At 36.7% G+C, this 15,176-nt stretch overlaps 1 protein-coding gene across 2 annotated transcripts in view; it reads right to left on the reverse strand.

The window, feature by feature from the left end:
* The window catches only part of csk (C-terminal Src kinase), a 43,526-nt gene extending 38,148 nt beyond the window's left edge, over positions 1 to 5,378 (reverse strand). Inside the window, exon 1 of one of the 2 annotated variants that reach the window (XM_023332797.1) lies at positions 5,181 to 5,378. The gene's annotated coding sequence lies outside the window, so the exon portion shown is untranslated. The remainder of the gene's footprint in view (positions 1 to 5,180) is intronic. The other variant, XM_005796136.3, reaches the window with a different exon arrangement.
* Between the last annotated feature and the right edge of the window lie 9,798 nt (positions 5,379 to 15,176).

Consider the following 15,176-nt stretch of genomic DNA (forward strand, 5'->3'; position numbering starts at 1 on the left):
AGCCTTTAAGAGTTTCTGAAAAGAAGGCTTTCAATGTTTTTATTTTTTGATCTGCTCATGTCTCAGAGCCTGGAAACAAATTTCTCAGCACAGGAGGACTGCCTCGCAGTCATGATGAATGTTTAATACATTTTTGAGCAATAACTTCTGGAAGAAAACTATTGAAAGCCAATTTTCTGTTTTGTAGTTCATGAAAGAGAATACATTTTGTGGCAACCGATGAGTTTCCTAATAGCTGTTAATCCCATGCAGTCAGAGAGGTTTATAATTTTTTATTTAGCATCAATGTTTTCATCAGATTCTATAAAAGTGCACAACTGTTAGACACCCATTTGTGGTTGTCCAACAGGTTGTTGTTTATTAAAAGGTAGTTAGGTTTTCAAAGTATAATTTATCTGCTTTATGTACTTCAGTGAATGATTAAACAGAATTACACTGAATCATTTTATTTTCTGTAAAATCAGTGAACCACACTGCATTGTGGGAGGGAAGTGAATTGTGAGGTGAATCATTTTTCCCATTACACACATCTAAAACTAATTAGACAGGAAGGATATCAAGATAGGTGTATTGCATCAGACAGCAGATGCTAGTCTTTATGTATTATAGTACTTAATAGGATAAAGTTTTAAAGAAAGAAAACTTTATCTGGTTGGTCAGAACAACAAAATTCTGGATAAAAACTACAAATAAAATTTATAGATGTGTAATCTTTACAGGGCTGTAAGGAAGCTGGTAGCAGCCTAAGCACAATACATAAAAATTGTGACAGAGATTGATTTTGATTTACTCACATTTCCCCCTTTCCTCTGTTTCTTTTCCATCATCATGATGTTTTCATCAATACCTGTGAGCTTTAATATTACATCTACATCAGTTGTGGGCATCTGGGATAGCAAAAGTTCATCCAACTGGTCAAATGTACAAAATATGCAGAGCAATCTAAATATGACAGGCTATCAAATATTGCATCCAAGCAGCCAGTAGCATTAAAAATGCTAGCAAAAAGACTTTAATAACTGTGATTTGATTTATTCTGCAAATTCAGCAACACTTACAATAGGTAGATTTTTCTTTTCAAACAAAAATCCTTTTCAATTTTCTTATGTAATAAAGTACAGCCAGAATATTCTTCCCTAGGTTAACATAAAGGGAGAATAAAAAAACCCAATCACGATTATTGTGAACTAATTTAACTCGAAAGTAATACATTTTTAAATGATACTTGTTGTGCTTAACATGTAAATTTTCATCCCCCAAAAATCAAAAACTGATATACAAGTGATCTTAATTGCACAGTCCCTGATGTGAACTCATGTTGGTATGCGGCAAAACAAACACTAGACAAGAGGGTTATATGGGAAACAGATTAGAGACCAATAAAATAGACCATAATTCACAGAATGTCGATAAAGAAACTATTTAGAACCTCATAAACAGGGGAGTACAGTTTGAATGTATGAAGCATCTGTTTCTGAAAGAGGAAGCCGTGCAGAGCTTATGTCAGTTTCCATTTCCTTTGCAATTCCTACGCAAGTGGACCATGACATGCTTTCTCACTTTGCATGTAACAAGGTCTATAATAAAAATGCATCACCCGTGCATGTTTCTTATCAGACACCAAACTCTGCACGCCTGGGTGAGAGACTCATGAGACTGCCTTTTATTTAAACTTTGGTGCTGAATGCATCTATGTAGCGTGACACAGAGCTAGCAGGGTCTACTATATACTTTCTGTAATATAATGTTGCCCATAAATACCTGTATCCTGTTAGACTGTGCATGAGAGTCTCCAATAAATCCGTCCTCTTTTATTGCAATCGCTGATTATAAAAGATGAAGAAACATGTCGGGGGGGGGGGGGGGGTAAACGTGGAGGTCAGCGGGCCTTGGATGGTTTTCAAATGAGCAATGAGATGGATCCTGTGCAGACAGAGGAGCCATTTCTTCTCTGTTGAGCACATAAGCCTGGCTCAAAGCTTAACATGAGACAGCAACACTGCTATTCACAGAAACAAGCCCTCTCCCCTCCCTCAAAATGGATTCAGAGCTAATTAAAAGACGGCCAACATGAAGCTTTTAGAGCAGTCTTGTGCTGCTGGCTGCACATCAACTGGACAACTCTCACCTGATGGGGAATCAGTGAGGATTACTGGCAAAGAAATGTGTGACAAGAGGCACAAAGTGGTGTTCACAGGGTTCATCTGAAATGCTTCAGCCACTTGGGCCAAGCACTACAACCTGAAAGCTTCTTGAAACTATAGCCTTTTGACTAGAATCACAATAAAATACAAAAAGTAATAAACTGTAAGACATCCCGGCACACGGCTAGCAGTTCAGCCCTGACAGATCTGGCATATAGGTTGCTAACATGTTGCAGTCTGGTTCACAAGATTCATCAGAGAATAATGAATGCCAAGCCCCTACCCTCTCCAAACAATCATGGTAACAGATTTCTCTAATAAGATATCCATCAGCTCCCACTTAACCAGCACAGAACAAGCTGATGACATTTCATTTCACGATTTAGGCATAGGCCTTTTACCGGTATCAAGGTCTACAAAGGTTTTGTGGAGGTACAGTTTCAAAACTGCTAAACATTTGATCCACATAGTTTCTATTAGAGATTCACAAACAATTCTCAAACTCCAGAGACTGGAATCTGACAATTATGTCTCAATTGGCAGGTCAAAAAATTAAAATGTTGACATTTCTGTTCTATTAAAAGCATCAAAACTAAGAACTTTCACAATTTGGGCCTACAGATATTTATATGTATGCACTTACAAGCACTTTTTAGGTTCATTAAAGTCAGATAAAAACTTAAGAACCTATGTTGCTGCATAAATAGTAATTGTTTTCTGGTTGGATTAAAAGTTACAATTGGAATACCATTTTTTCTTCTTTTTCATGATTTAGTCATTTGAAAAGACAATAACTTAAAATGGGAATCAATCTAACACAGAATTGGTTGATCAGGTCAAAAGAAAACGAGATAATTGTAAGCGAGAAAACTAGAATTGGTCCATTACTATTTCCAATAGTTCATAGTCTGTTTGATGCAAGAGAAATTAACCACCCATTACTCTTAATATACAAATTTTCAACAACAGTTGCCAAAATACAAGAAGGATATCTATATAGCAGCTGACTGCAGGCTTTACCCTAGCAGATAATCTCACAAACAAACTTAAACTTGCACTAGCAGTGTTTCTCAATTCCGGTCCTCAGGCTCCCCCTGCCCTGCATGTTTTAGGTGTTTACCTTCTGCCACACACCTGGATTGAATCTGTGGGTGATTAACAGACTTCTGCAGTACTTGATGGTCATGCAATCATTTGAATCAGCTGTTCTGGAATAGAGGCACATCTAAAACATGCAGAGCAGGGGGAGCTGAGGACTGGAATTGAGAAGTGCTGCACTAAAGCAATTACTGCACAACAAAAACAGAATAAAAAATTTATAAACATTTGGAAATTATTTTATATGTTTGCTTCAGTTAATATGTCATAAATAAATAAAAATAATGAATAAATGTAAAGTGTTACTGCCAACATTATTAAAACAAATAGTCTATATGTTATATTATTTTGGCAACATTACCTCTATAGTAATTGTTGCTTTTTCTGCTTTTACTGAAAAGGATTATACAATGTGATAATTTTTTTTTTTTACTTTTTCTGTTCATACTACTACTAATAATAATGAAAAAAGTATATTTACAACAGAAGAGTTTTGTTTTGGTTGTTTTGTTTTTCTGTCAAGAGTTCAATTAAAAACAGAGCCAAGTCAGTCACTTACAAGCAACAAGCCAATCTAACCAGACATTCAAGATTGCAATGCCAGAACTGCTGGTTGGTCAAACCTGCAGAGGCAACAAGATCTGAACAGGAAATATGGTCAAATCTGACCTACCACAAAACGCCAACATGTTAGATAAGAAGTGCAGACACTGAGATAACACACTAATCAGAAGAAATGTTCCCTGAGAACAGCCCAACGCTAAAGATCAGGACCTGATTAACCTGAGAGTCCTCACCTATGTTTCTCTGGAATATTACTAACTCTGTGTATAGTAATATTACACCACATGCAGTCACACATGAATTGTTATTGTCAGTCCTGTCATGGCTTGTACAAATACGTGCCTTTCATGATATCAGATGTTTACCTTGATGAACTGAAAAAGCTAAACAATGCAAAATTTGCAGGGACCCACGAGCTTCTTTTGAGTGCAAAAATAAAATAAGTGTGAGTATCTTGATCCACGTTTTAAATGGACGGAGCAATGCATTTTATTCACCCATGCTTTACAGAAATGATCAAACTGTAAACACAAGATTGTTTCATTTATCTGCTGCTGAAGCTTGCAGTTGTCAATTCAGAAAAGACGTGTAATATGTGTAGCACAAACACAAAAGGTTGAGGTTTAACCAGATTCTAGCTCTACGTTAAAGCTACTAAACACATTGTCGGACATGAGTTAATCAGGCTAAAAACGAAGTAGTAAATCTCAATATTTACAGGTTTAATGTGAACAGATTTATTTACTTTAATTCTCTCACTAACTAAATCTCAGTAAGCAGTTCTTCCCCCTTTTTTCCAGAATGTCAATTTATTTTACCCAAAGCTTTATGAATGGTATTCCGAGAGGAAAATAATAATTGAAAATCTTAACTTGTCCGAATATGGAAGCAGAGGCTAGGAAAAAAATGGGGTGACTCAGTGGTTTGGGGTGCAACTACTGAAGCGCCAATGACATAATGGTCATTAAAATAAGCACATAGAGGAGACATAGAAATTATTTTATTTGCTTTGTGTGCGGGTGCTTATTATTATATTGCTAACCGTATAAGCAGACACAAAGAAAATGTAAAACCTAGTCAGACCTAACATACATCTGAACTACTGTCCGATAATGGATCTCGTGACGTTACTGACCATTGAGCAGCAGCTAACGCTAACACTGAGCGAGATTTAAGGTTAGCTCGGCAGTCTTGGATCATTTCTCCCCACAATGTTTGGGAAATGTAAGCTTAACACCAAACCATTGAGATTAAACCACATTCCGCGGAGAGCTGCCCTGAACCTCCCCCTGGTAAAACGCTGCAGCTGCAGCAGCAGCAGCAGCAGCAGCAACAAACCGAGACAAAACAGTCACTGCGCTGTGGCCAACTCACCCAAAAGATACCGCTGAGGTGTCGAGCAGATGCGGCTGGAGGTTAGCGATGAACGCCCATCAGTAAAACTTCTGCGGTTTGGGGGCATCCAGTTTTCGCGGGGCTAATGTCGGACAATCCGAAACGTGGCTCGGCTTTGACGGCTTTCTGTCCTCTGACTGCATATGTGTGTGTTGTGTTTGTGTGTGTCTGCCAGGCCTGCTGCTGCTGCTGGAAGGAAATGGGCTCATCTCCGTCACCGATACGCGCATGCGCATGCAAGCAGCGACGGAACAGTGAACGGTGTGTGAGCGCAACCGCGTGGCCAACAGGTGAGCGTCAACTGATGGCAAACTTGTTACATGGTTTTAAACGTTTTCTATGCCATACCAGCTCAAAACAGGGCATTATTTTGAGTGGAAGGAAAATGATGCATGTTTATTATTATTATTATTATTATTATTATTATTATTATTATTATTATTATTATTATTATTATTATTATTATTATTATTATTATTATTGTTGTTGTTGTTGTTGTTGTTGTTGTTGTTGTTGTTGTTGTTGTTGTTATGTTAACATAAACTTAAAATCTGAAAAGGGGGCTATAGATGTCTATTCAGGAATATTTACTCGCTTAAACAAAATCCACAATCCACTGCAACACACAGACAAAGAACACCAGACAGATTTTAAAACAATACCACAGGACACTTATTAGTCCAGCTCTCAAATATGGAAAACGTATTGCAAAACCTCTGGAGTAGATGCATTGATACTACAGCTTAGGTAGGAAATGTTATTGATTAAATGTCTTCCAGAAATTCAGCTTTTAAGTAAAAGTGACGAGAAATAAAAACTATTGTTTAAAGAAATCCATCATAATTCATGCCTCAAACCATGATGCTCTGGTCATGTACTATGATGTACATTTTAGGACATTCTCACGTCTCAGGAAATCATCCTCATCTGAGGCAGTTAGAACAAACTGTCTCAAATTTCTTTTTTCTTTCCCATTAGGGTCATATTTATTATTGCTTCTGGGAGAATCCAGGGGAAAAAACCCTGATATTGTACCAATATTACCACTTGCCTTGAATTAGCCTATTCAAGACAAATTAAATTAGCCTTGAATAGGCAGATTTCTAACCTATTCACGTAAAATTGTATTATTTTCTCTTTAATTATCCATCCAAAAGTCCTTGTTTCTTTGTTGTCTTAAAAAATTTCTCATGTCTCACGGTCCTAGGTATTTCATTATAGATTTAACCATTAATTTATTGCTAATTGTGTTCTTCTCCCATTTCTACCTCTGTTGCTGCTGATGGTATGGTTTTAAATGCTCGTGTATTTGCCTTGCAGTGTGCCAAAATAGCACGTTGATGACGTATTTTGAAACCCACGACCTGACAATGGCGCCACCTGTTGGGAGCTTCTCTGTGACTCCTGAGAGCTTTCATTCTGATGTTTTTTCTGACGCCTTTATTTCTGAGACCTTTTTATCTAATGCTGTTTTTTCTAAGAGCTTTTATTCTGACACCTTTTCATCTGAGGCCATTTTTGCGTCGACTTTTTATTCTGATGCCGTTTAGTAAGAGGTCTGCTGGCTTTTTGTCTGTGGTCTGACATCTGAGGCTGTTTGATCTAATGTGTGAGGATTTTTCCTGAGACCTGAGGATGTCCTAATATGTACCGTACATATGAGGCTTTTTGACCTACACAGAAAACAGTGTTTGATAGTAATCTAAACCTCCAAGCTACTTGGATACCCTCCCTGGTGGTTTGCAAGAATCATCCTGTGAAAATGCTTTTCATTAGAATGGACAGGGAAGTGTGTCAGAGATTATTTGAAGATGGGTACAGCTAAATTCACGTCAATCAGATGAAAAGGGAGAAACATAAATCCATTTGGAAATCTGTGACAACACTTGGAAAAAACCCTGATGTTTACAGATATTCTAATATAACTTGTTTGTGCTACTACTAACACCAGGAAAAAGGATTTTTAAATACAGTGTAGCAATAGATTACTGGGGATTTACCAAAAAGTGGTTAAATGGGGAAATGTTCAGTCATGAGAGGTGCTGCATGCTCTCTTCCAGAAACTTGAATACATTTCAAGTTTTGTTTTGTCTTTTAGTAGGAACTTCTGTAATGCTATGTGTTGGTAAATCAAACTAAAACCTTCTTGATCTCTGTGCTGGTTGCATAAAGATGGTATATTTACATCTGAAGGGTGAGTGGAAGTTGATGGTGGATCCTGACAAAACTTAATTGGGAACATTAATATCTTACAGGTGGAACTGAAAGTTAAGAAAAACTTAAAGATGTGCTCCATTTTGACTCCACCGCCTGAAGCTGCTTACGATGGAGGATCAATTCTAAGCACTGAAATCTAGTTTCTGCGACTGCAGGACCTGCTCCCTCTGAAATGGGTTCTAGTGGCTGTTGAGGTGGTTCTCAGACACGTACAGGATGGAATAAATAATCAAAAGATATTTCAGAGTTATTTAAGTCAATTATTGCAGAAAACTATTTCCATCATATTCATAAAAATAGATTTGTTGCGTGTGTTAGGTTGGGATATTTTAGAAACGTAAGCTTAGGAGTTTTAAAAGATTCCTCAGGTTGTCCACTAGATGGCGACATTCTTTTGATTATCTAGTATGCAGCAGAGGACAAATCACTACACAAAGAGTTCGTTACTGATCATAGATCTTTCATCAGTGCAACCAAGACTTGCGTAGAAACTGAATCTAAACATTGAAATATATTTTGCTCCTCTAGGGTTTATTTAGAAAATAATTTCATCTGTAGGATTAATTGTACTGCAAGATACAGCGCTGTGAAAAAGCGTTTGCCATCCCAGATTTATTTTGTTTACTAGTGGTTTTGGCTTTGGAGTTCTCCTGTGGTGGCCATTTTTGTTCAGCTTCTTTTTTATTGTTAAACCATTAACAACACATGCAAGAAAGGTATGTGGCGCTTTAGATGTTGTTTTGGGTTCTTTTGTGACTTTCTGGTTGAATACTCAAAACATTTTGAGTGATTTTGATTGACTAACCTGTCTTGGGAACCCCCACTGCTTGTGTATGTTTTTTTGCCCTTGTGGGCTATAGCTTAAACTTTTCTTAATCACAGTTAATTCATACAAAAAAGGAGACAAACAGACTGCCAAAGTAAAAAAAGATGCTAAGAGACAAACAAGTTATACAAGACTGGAACAGTCAAAATCCCCAACCAATAACGGATTTCCTTATTTCTATTCTGTGTACATAATCTGTTTGACCTGGTACGTGCCAAGGTAAACAATCCATACCCTTTCATGTTTTGTCACGTTACCACCTGCAAACTGTGATACATTTAAATGGGAATTTACACGACCGAACAACACAAACTGTTAAAATGAAGAAAATTTTAATAAGGCTTTCTAAAATGTTAAAAAATACAATCTGGAAACTGCAGTCACTAACAGAATTGCTCTGTTAAGACCTTAGTCCTTCCTTCCATCATTCCCGACTGGCTTCAGTGTGTCTGCTGAAAAACCGGATCCCCAAAGAAGGATGTTTATGTTTTGTACTCTAACCCTGCTTTAAAGTTCCCTTTAACTGTATTCTTAGTCTTTTGACTGGGTTCCTTTCCATGATGCAGTTTGGTCCCTAATGTTCTCTAATATCTGATGCCCTCATAGTACAGCTATTTGTTTCGACCATAAATTACACATAGCTGGTTTTTGTTACTGATAAATAAAATTACTTTGTGTTTCATTTAGAAATAATGGCATGCTTAGTTAAAACATAACTGCTTTAACCTGAACAAAGTACTTAAGAAAACATTAAGCAAAAAAAAAAAAGACACATGAAGATTAACAAAAACTTTTGTAAGTTTCATAGGTCAACTAGCTGCCATGCCAACTAGGTTCTAGTTGGCATGTTTACTTGTAATGTAATGTTTATTATTAATATTTTAACATGAAATCTGAAGTGAATTTATTCAAGCCAAATAGTTGTAAAAATCACTAAATGCTAGTTTAACAGTGAATGGGCTTCTCTGCAATTAAACTCCGAAATTCAACAATAGACCTGTTTATTTTTTTTAACTAGTTCAATTGCTTACCATCCTGTACATAAAATAAGATGTAAAACCTAAAAACAAAGTACAATTCATTTCTCTAAAAAACATGCACTACTTCTGTTATGCAGTTAAAAGTAAAAACTCCAATCTAGGTTTCCTTTGAAACACTGAAACATATCAATACTAACAATTTTTATATATTTTCAGCTACATGTATATGCTTGTACATTCAAAGAATTATTAGGAAAATGTTATCAAATTATTGCATCTCTCCTTATTTTTAATTGAATTGAATGAAGAAGCAATTGATGACTGATGACAGAGACAGAAATAGTGGCACACCCTTTGATCTTACCTTTGATCCTGGCAGAGCAGTGCTAAGTTCAACTTGATCTGAGCTCTCAGTAGTTCCGGATGTACATTTGAGAAGCACCATATCACAGTGACAAATTGATAAAAAAGTATGAGACAAACCTGTTTGTTAAGTGATCCACTGAGTTTCTGTTCTGTGATCCTAAATAAGACAAACTCTAGAAAAGGTGAAGGAAAGAAAAAAACGGAGCTGCACTGCTTTAGTCTATGAAGATGTTTATGAAATAGTGTTGCATCAAACAAATCGCATCGAGGATCAGAATTAAATCCCTAACACATATAAAAAATGAAAAACACAGAACAAAACTGATGCATATTCCGTTAAGAACTGTTAGTGGTAAATAACCAAATTCATTCTCATTCAGAAGGCCTTACTGCAATTAAAGACTGTTTCTATTCAAAATGTCCATACTTTTCCATACTCAAATTTCGAAATTTCCCAATTCATTTCATTCCATAACTATAAAAGGTCACTATGACCATTACAGTGGTCAGGCTTTAAATAATTAATCAGATTAAAAAAGCAAACAAACATGGATAGGTGGATGGATGGATGGATGGATGGATGGATGGATGGATGGATGGATGGATAGGTGGATGGATGGATGGATGGATGGATGGATGGATGGACGGACGGACGGAAAAAAGTCTAAAAATACTGATTGGTGAAAAAAGCACTGTGTATGATGCTTACAGGAGCTGTTGGAAAACAATATTTGTTCATCATTTGGAAAAAATACATGATTCAAATATTGTTTCTATAAATTACAGAACTTGACATTTCATAATATTTTGTTGTTTTTACTTTTAATTGAATTCAACAAAAAACTACCTGCCTCTAACAATCCTACTGTGAAAAAAAGAAAAGAACAAAAAACAATATAAATCTTCTATTTGACCAAATTTTGTTCCCATCTAGCAATATTCCCTGTTTTCCTTCACCATTTTCACTGCTGTCTGTGGCAACAAAAGGAAGACAGGCAGTCTTTACAAAACATGGCAAACATGAGGTGCTCAGAGTGAGACGCCCATTCCCAGTGGACCCTGAGTTCACACGCACCATCACATGATTTCTGACCAATCCCCAGTGATTTTCACTGGGACTGGGCTGCACTGGGCTGGATCCCCCACATTAGCGGTTGTGTCAGTCATAACACACAGCAGGGTTGGCGTGACAAAAAATGAGAAACATCCTACATACCTGAACACCTGCACCTGTATACAAAGATCCTGTGGTGAGAGATTTGGAGGGACTACACTTAAAGAGAGGCATGGCTTCCAGTCACTCACTGAAGTGCAGTTCCACATTTTTGCAGTATTACAACCACAAATGTATCACTATATTTTATTGAGATTTTTTTTTTATGACAGACTGATGGAAAGTGGTAGACAACCACGAGGAGTATTTCAGGTACATTTGTATTTATTCCCCATATGAGCCAATACACAGTAAAAAACTCTCTGGCTTTAATAACAGCTGTAAGTCTTCTAAGGTATGTCTCTACCAGTTTTGCACAAGATGAGACTGAAATTTTTTAGCATTCCTTTTTGCAAAGTCAAGCTCAGTCTGAGTTGATGGAGAGCATCTGCAAACAGCAATTTTCAACTCTTGTCACAGATTCTATTAGATTAGGCCTAGACCTTGACTTGGCCATTCTAACATAAATACGCGTTAATTTAAACAATTCTGTTGTATCTTTGGTGGTATGCTAAAGGTCACTGTCCACCTTTCTCGTCTTTTGCAACCTATAATGGGTCTTCTTCCAGGACTTCTTCCAGCATTGGCCTATATTGAGCTACATTGATCTTCCAATTAACTCTGACCAATTTTCTTGTCCCTTCTGAAGAGAAGTATCCTCCTAACATCATACACCATGGGTATGATAGGGTCACAGTGATGGACAGTGTTCCCACACATCCAGAATTCTGCATGTAAGCCATAAAGTTACATTTTGGTCTCAACTGATCAAACACCTTCTTTCACATGGTTGTTGTATCTCCATGGTGGCTCAAGGAAAACTTTGAATGGGTCTTGACCTTCTTACATGAAAGCTAGACTAGTGGAGCGCAAAACTAATAGCAGTCCTATAGACAGATTTTCCCATTAGAGCAGTGAACTTCAACTTAGTTACTCAAGGTCTCTTGACTGTTTTTTTAAATTAAGTCTTTCCTTGTCACTCATCATTTTGCAAGAATGGCCATGTTGTGTCACATAAGGTTTGGCATATTGGTTTAAACTTTTACATAACAGCTAATAAAAAAAAATAAAATGTAAAGTTACAAAATGTGTCATTATTTTTAACCTTTACAACAATGTATTACTTTGTGTCATCCCATCTGTCATGATTTGAGTTTCTCTTTGGTCAGTTTAATTAATTTAGTCCTTGTGTTGTTCCTGTTCTCCGTTATTGGTTTCTGTTACTTGATTATCTCCTCGTGTATTTAAGTTCACCTGTTCTTCCTATGCCTGTTGGTTCCTGCTTGTTGGAATGATGTTGTTTGCTTTCTGGTCGCTCTGCTGAGCCCATTCGAGTTCTCAGTTTTTGTTGTGGAGCTGTTGTTCTACCATTAAAGAGAACCTTTTCCCCTCTTACCTGGTCGCCAATGTAATTCTTCCTTTTCAGTTCAACACTATTTCTCACACTCATATAACTCTGACAAAAGCATTGAAGTTTGTGTTTGAAACATGACAAAATGTAAAAAAAAAAAAGTGTATCTGAAAAGGATATTTGTCAGCTTTTAACACAAGTGGAGGACCTTTGACAAACTTCTGTATTCAAGAGCTGTGATCATCCAAGAAAACATACTGAACAGACTTGCATGAACTATCCCTTTGTTTTGGGCTTTTCTGACAAAAACATTCAGACAGAAATTCTTAGTAACACTGATTCAAAACAGAGGAAACAGAAGCCATCAAATCCAATGTACCAGTTGAACAACAAATAGAAGGTAAGTAAATAAATCTGGAATGATGAGAATTTCCCTAAAAGGAATTGTTACAACTCAACCCTGAAGAGGAAAAGAAGGCCATTATTGGCAGGGAGAAAAATTGCAGTAAAAAAGCATTTCCTGCAACACGCTTATAAAATATGTTGTGGCTGTGTCGATGTGACACCTGATGAAAAAAATCTGAATCAGGAACAGTGAAGCCAAGTTTAGATCATTATCAGCTTTACAGCAACGAGTATTGCTTGAAGTGCAAGTACTAAATTACAAAATGCATGCTGTGCATTTAAATTAGTTGAAAGAAGCCCTTATTTATTTACCTCTTTAATTTTTAACAACTCTATAAAAACCACCACTAATTATCAGATGACAATATGGACATGCAGACTATCTATACATTTAAAAATATCTTTTTTTTTTGTAGGTAATCTTTCCTGGGCCACAATGAAATTCACACTCAATGGGACCTTTGAGTGAAAAAGCCACACTTTACACAAAGGCTTGCGATAAAAATGTATAATATTATTTCTATCATTCAAAACAGAAAACTAACAATTATACCTATTTCTGCTACATTATTTTGATATGATTAAACTTCTAAAGTTTAACATAATGTTTATTTATTGGTATTAGAATGCACAGACTTTAGCAAAAATATACTATACACACATTGTTTTATGCTTATAAAAGATCTTGTCGTAATAGTCATTTCAAGTCCTTATTGAAAATTAATATTATCCTTTTATATTTTTCTGCTCTTTGCAGAGTTACACCAAAATTAACTGGTGAATTAGTAGGGCTATCTGCCCCATCAACCAGCCTGTAAATACATGATTAACAGACGTTATTTGTCACTTAGTAACTGTGTTTTTGAAGCATCAATATTTCAATAAGGGCCTTTCCAAAAGGCCAAATCTTTCTTGTACATAAAGAAAAAGTGCATACACAGCAATGGGTAGGGTCGTAAAGTATTAGATTCAGACATCTCTCAACTGATTACATGGATATTAGAGCGAGTTGTATGATGAAACGTTTGTCAATTAAAAGATGTCACTTTTTAAAATTTCACCTTTACCTAACCAGAATAATTAATTAGGTCACCAGAAAACCATAAACACTTGACAGTTCAACCACACCAATACCAAAACAGAAAACTAAAGTTAAAATCCCATGAAAAACTTTAGGCTTTTTTTGGTGCTGTTCATAGAAAGATGGATATCCACACATAGTAGAGGAGTCTGAGTTAGTTTGACCTAATGCTTAAAGCCACTTGAGTTTTTTGTGTCTGTCAGAAATGTAGCACAACTATACACTATCAGAGTTGTCCTTTGTTGTGTAAATTTGAAATACTTTGTTAACATTATGTAAATTCAGATAAAAACTGAAGTGAGAGTAAATCCTGCCAGTGTTATTGGTAATCTTTAGCTATCTATTGCCTGTGGCAAATTAGGAGGGTAATGAAAGTCAAACCGGGAGAACAGTTGGGCTTGGCTCAGTCTCTTTGATAAATAAAACTGTGGGGAGGTAGTTTATTCTCTTATGGCTGCCTTCATATCTCTAGGGTGATTACTGGGAATTTGGCAGCCTCACGGGTGTACACAAATTTACACCTCATCCCATGACAGTGCCAACAGTTACAAGACATGCAGCTCAACATGGTTAAAATAATACACAAATCACGCATAAAATATAAAACAATGTAGTTGGGCCTCAGCTAATACCGCTACTTATCTATGCTCCTCTGCTATTATTTTTATTGGTCCTGCACAAAGTCTGATAATGTGTTTCAGAAATGTGGAACATGCAGATCCCTGTGTGAGTGATAAGCACGGGAATGTCAGCCACTTGTTGTCATGCAAAGTGCTGATTTGATTGCCAAGCTCAGAGGAAATAGGAGTTGCACTAAGATGCACAAACTACTTTTCAAACACTTTGCCGCTACAAAAACTACCCCAACAAACACATGCCATCGCCTCCCTTTCACACACATGCACGCATCCACTTTCGATGCTGTGAGAAACAAATCTCAACAATCAAGTATCTCAACCAGGTGACAGTGAGTAAGCAGACACGCTAAAATAAACTGAGCTCGAAACAGTATCTGAAGCATGACAAGCAAAGGGAACAGAGAGCCACCAACACCAGCTGGGTTAAAGCCACATGTGAGACTTGGAGCTTGGAGAGAGAGATTGGGTGTCAGTAAATTGGTGCAATGTGAGGAAAAACTATCGTTTCAATGAGTGTGATTACCTTAAATCATTGCGGAAATATTATTGCTGCATAACAGCCTAATATTGGTATGGTGTGCACAAAACAACTATCAGTTACAAACTTCATTAATATTTTTCACTCGAAGAGTTGAATATTTCAAAACATAGTAAGCACAGCCCAACATATAGCAGCTGTTTTCTTTGACTGTTTATATAAAATCACAGAAACCAGATACATTTGACTTGATCACAATGCAAGCTGCTGTCTGGCCTATTTGTGCTCCAGTTTCACTTAAGTCAAACTAGATAATGGCAGATCTAAACTTACAGACTTCTACAATAAACAATGGCGTTTGAAAAAGACTTGCCAAATCCCCATGTCACTGAGTTATGTCAACGGAACCAACAGCTGGGC

This window comes from Xiphophorus maculatus, chromosome 4, assembly GCF_002775205.1.
Source record: "Xiphophorus maculatus strain JP 163 A chromosome 4, X_maculatus-5.0-male, whole genome shotgun sequence".
In the NCBI taxonomy this organism is placed as follows: domain Eukaryota; kingdom Metazoa; phylum Chordata; class Actinopteri; order Cyprinodontiformes; family Poeciliidae; genus Xiphophorus; species Xiphophorus maculatus.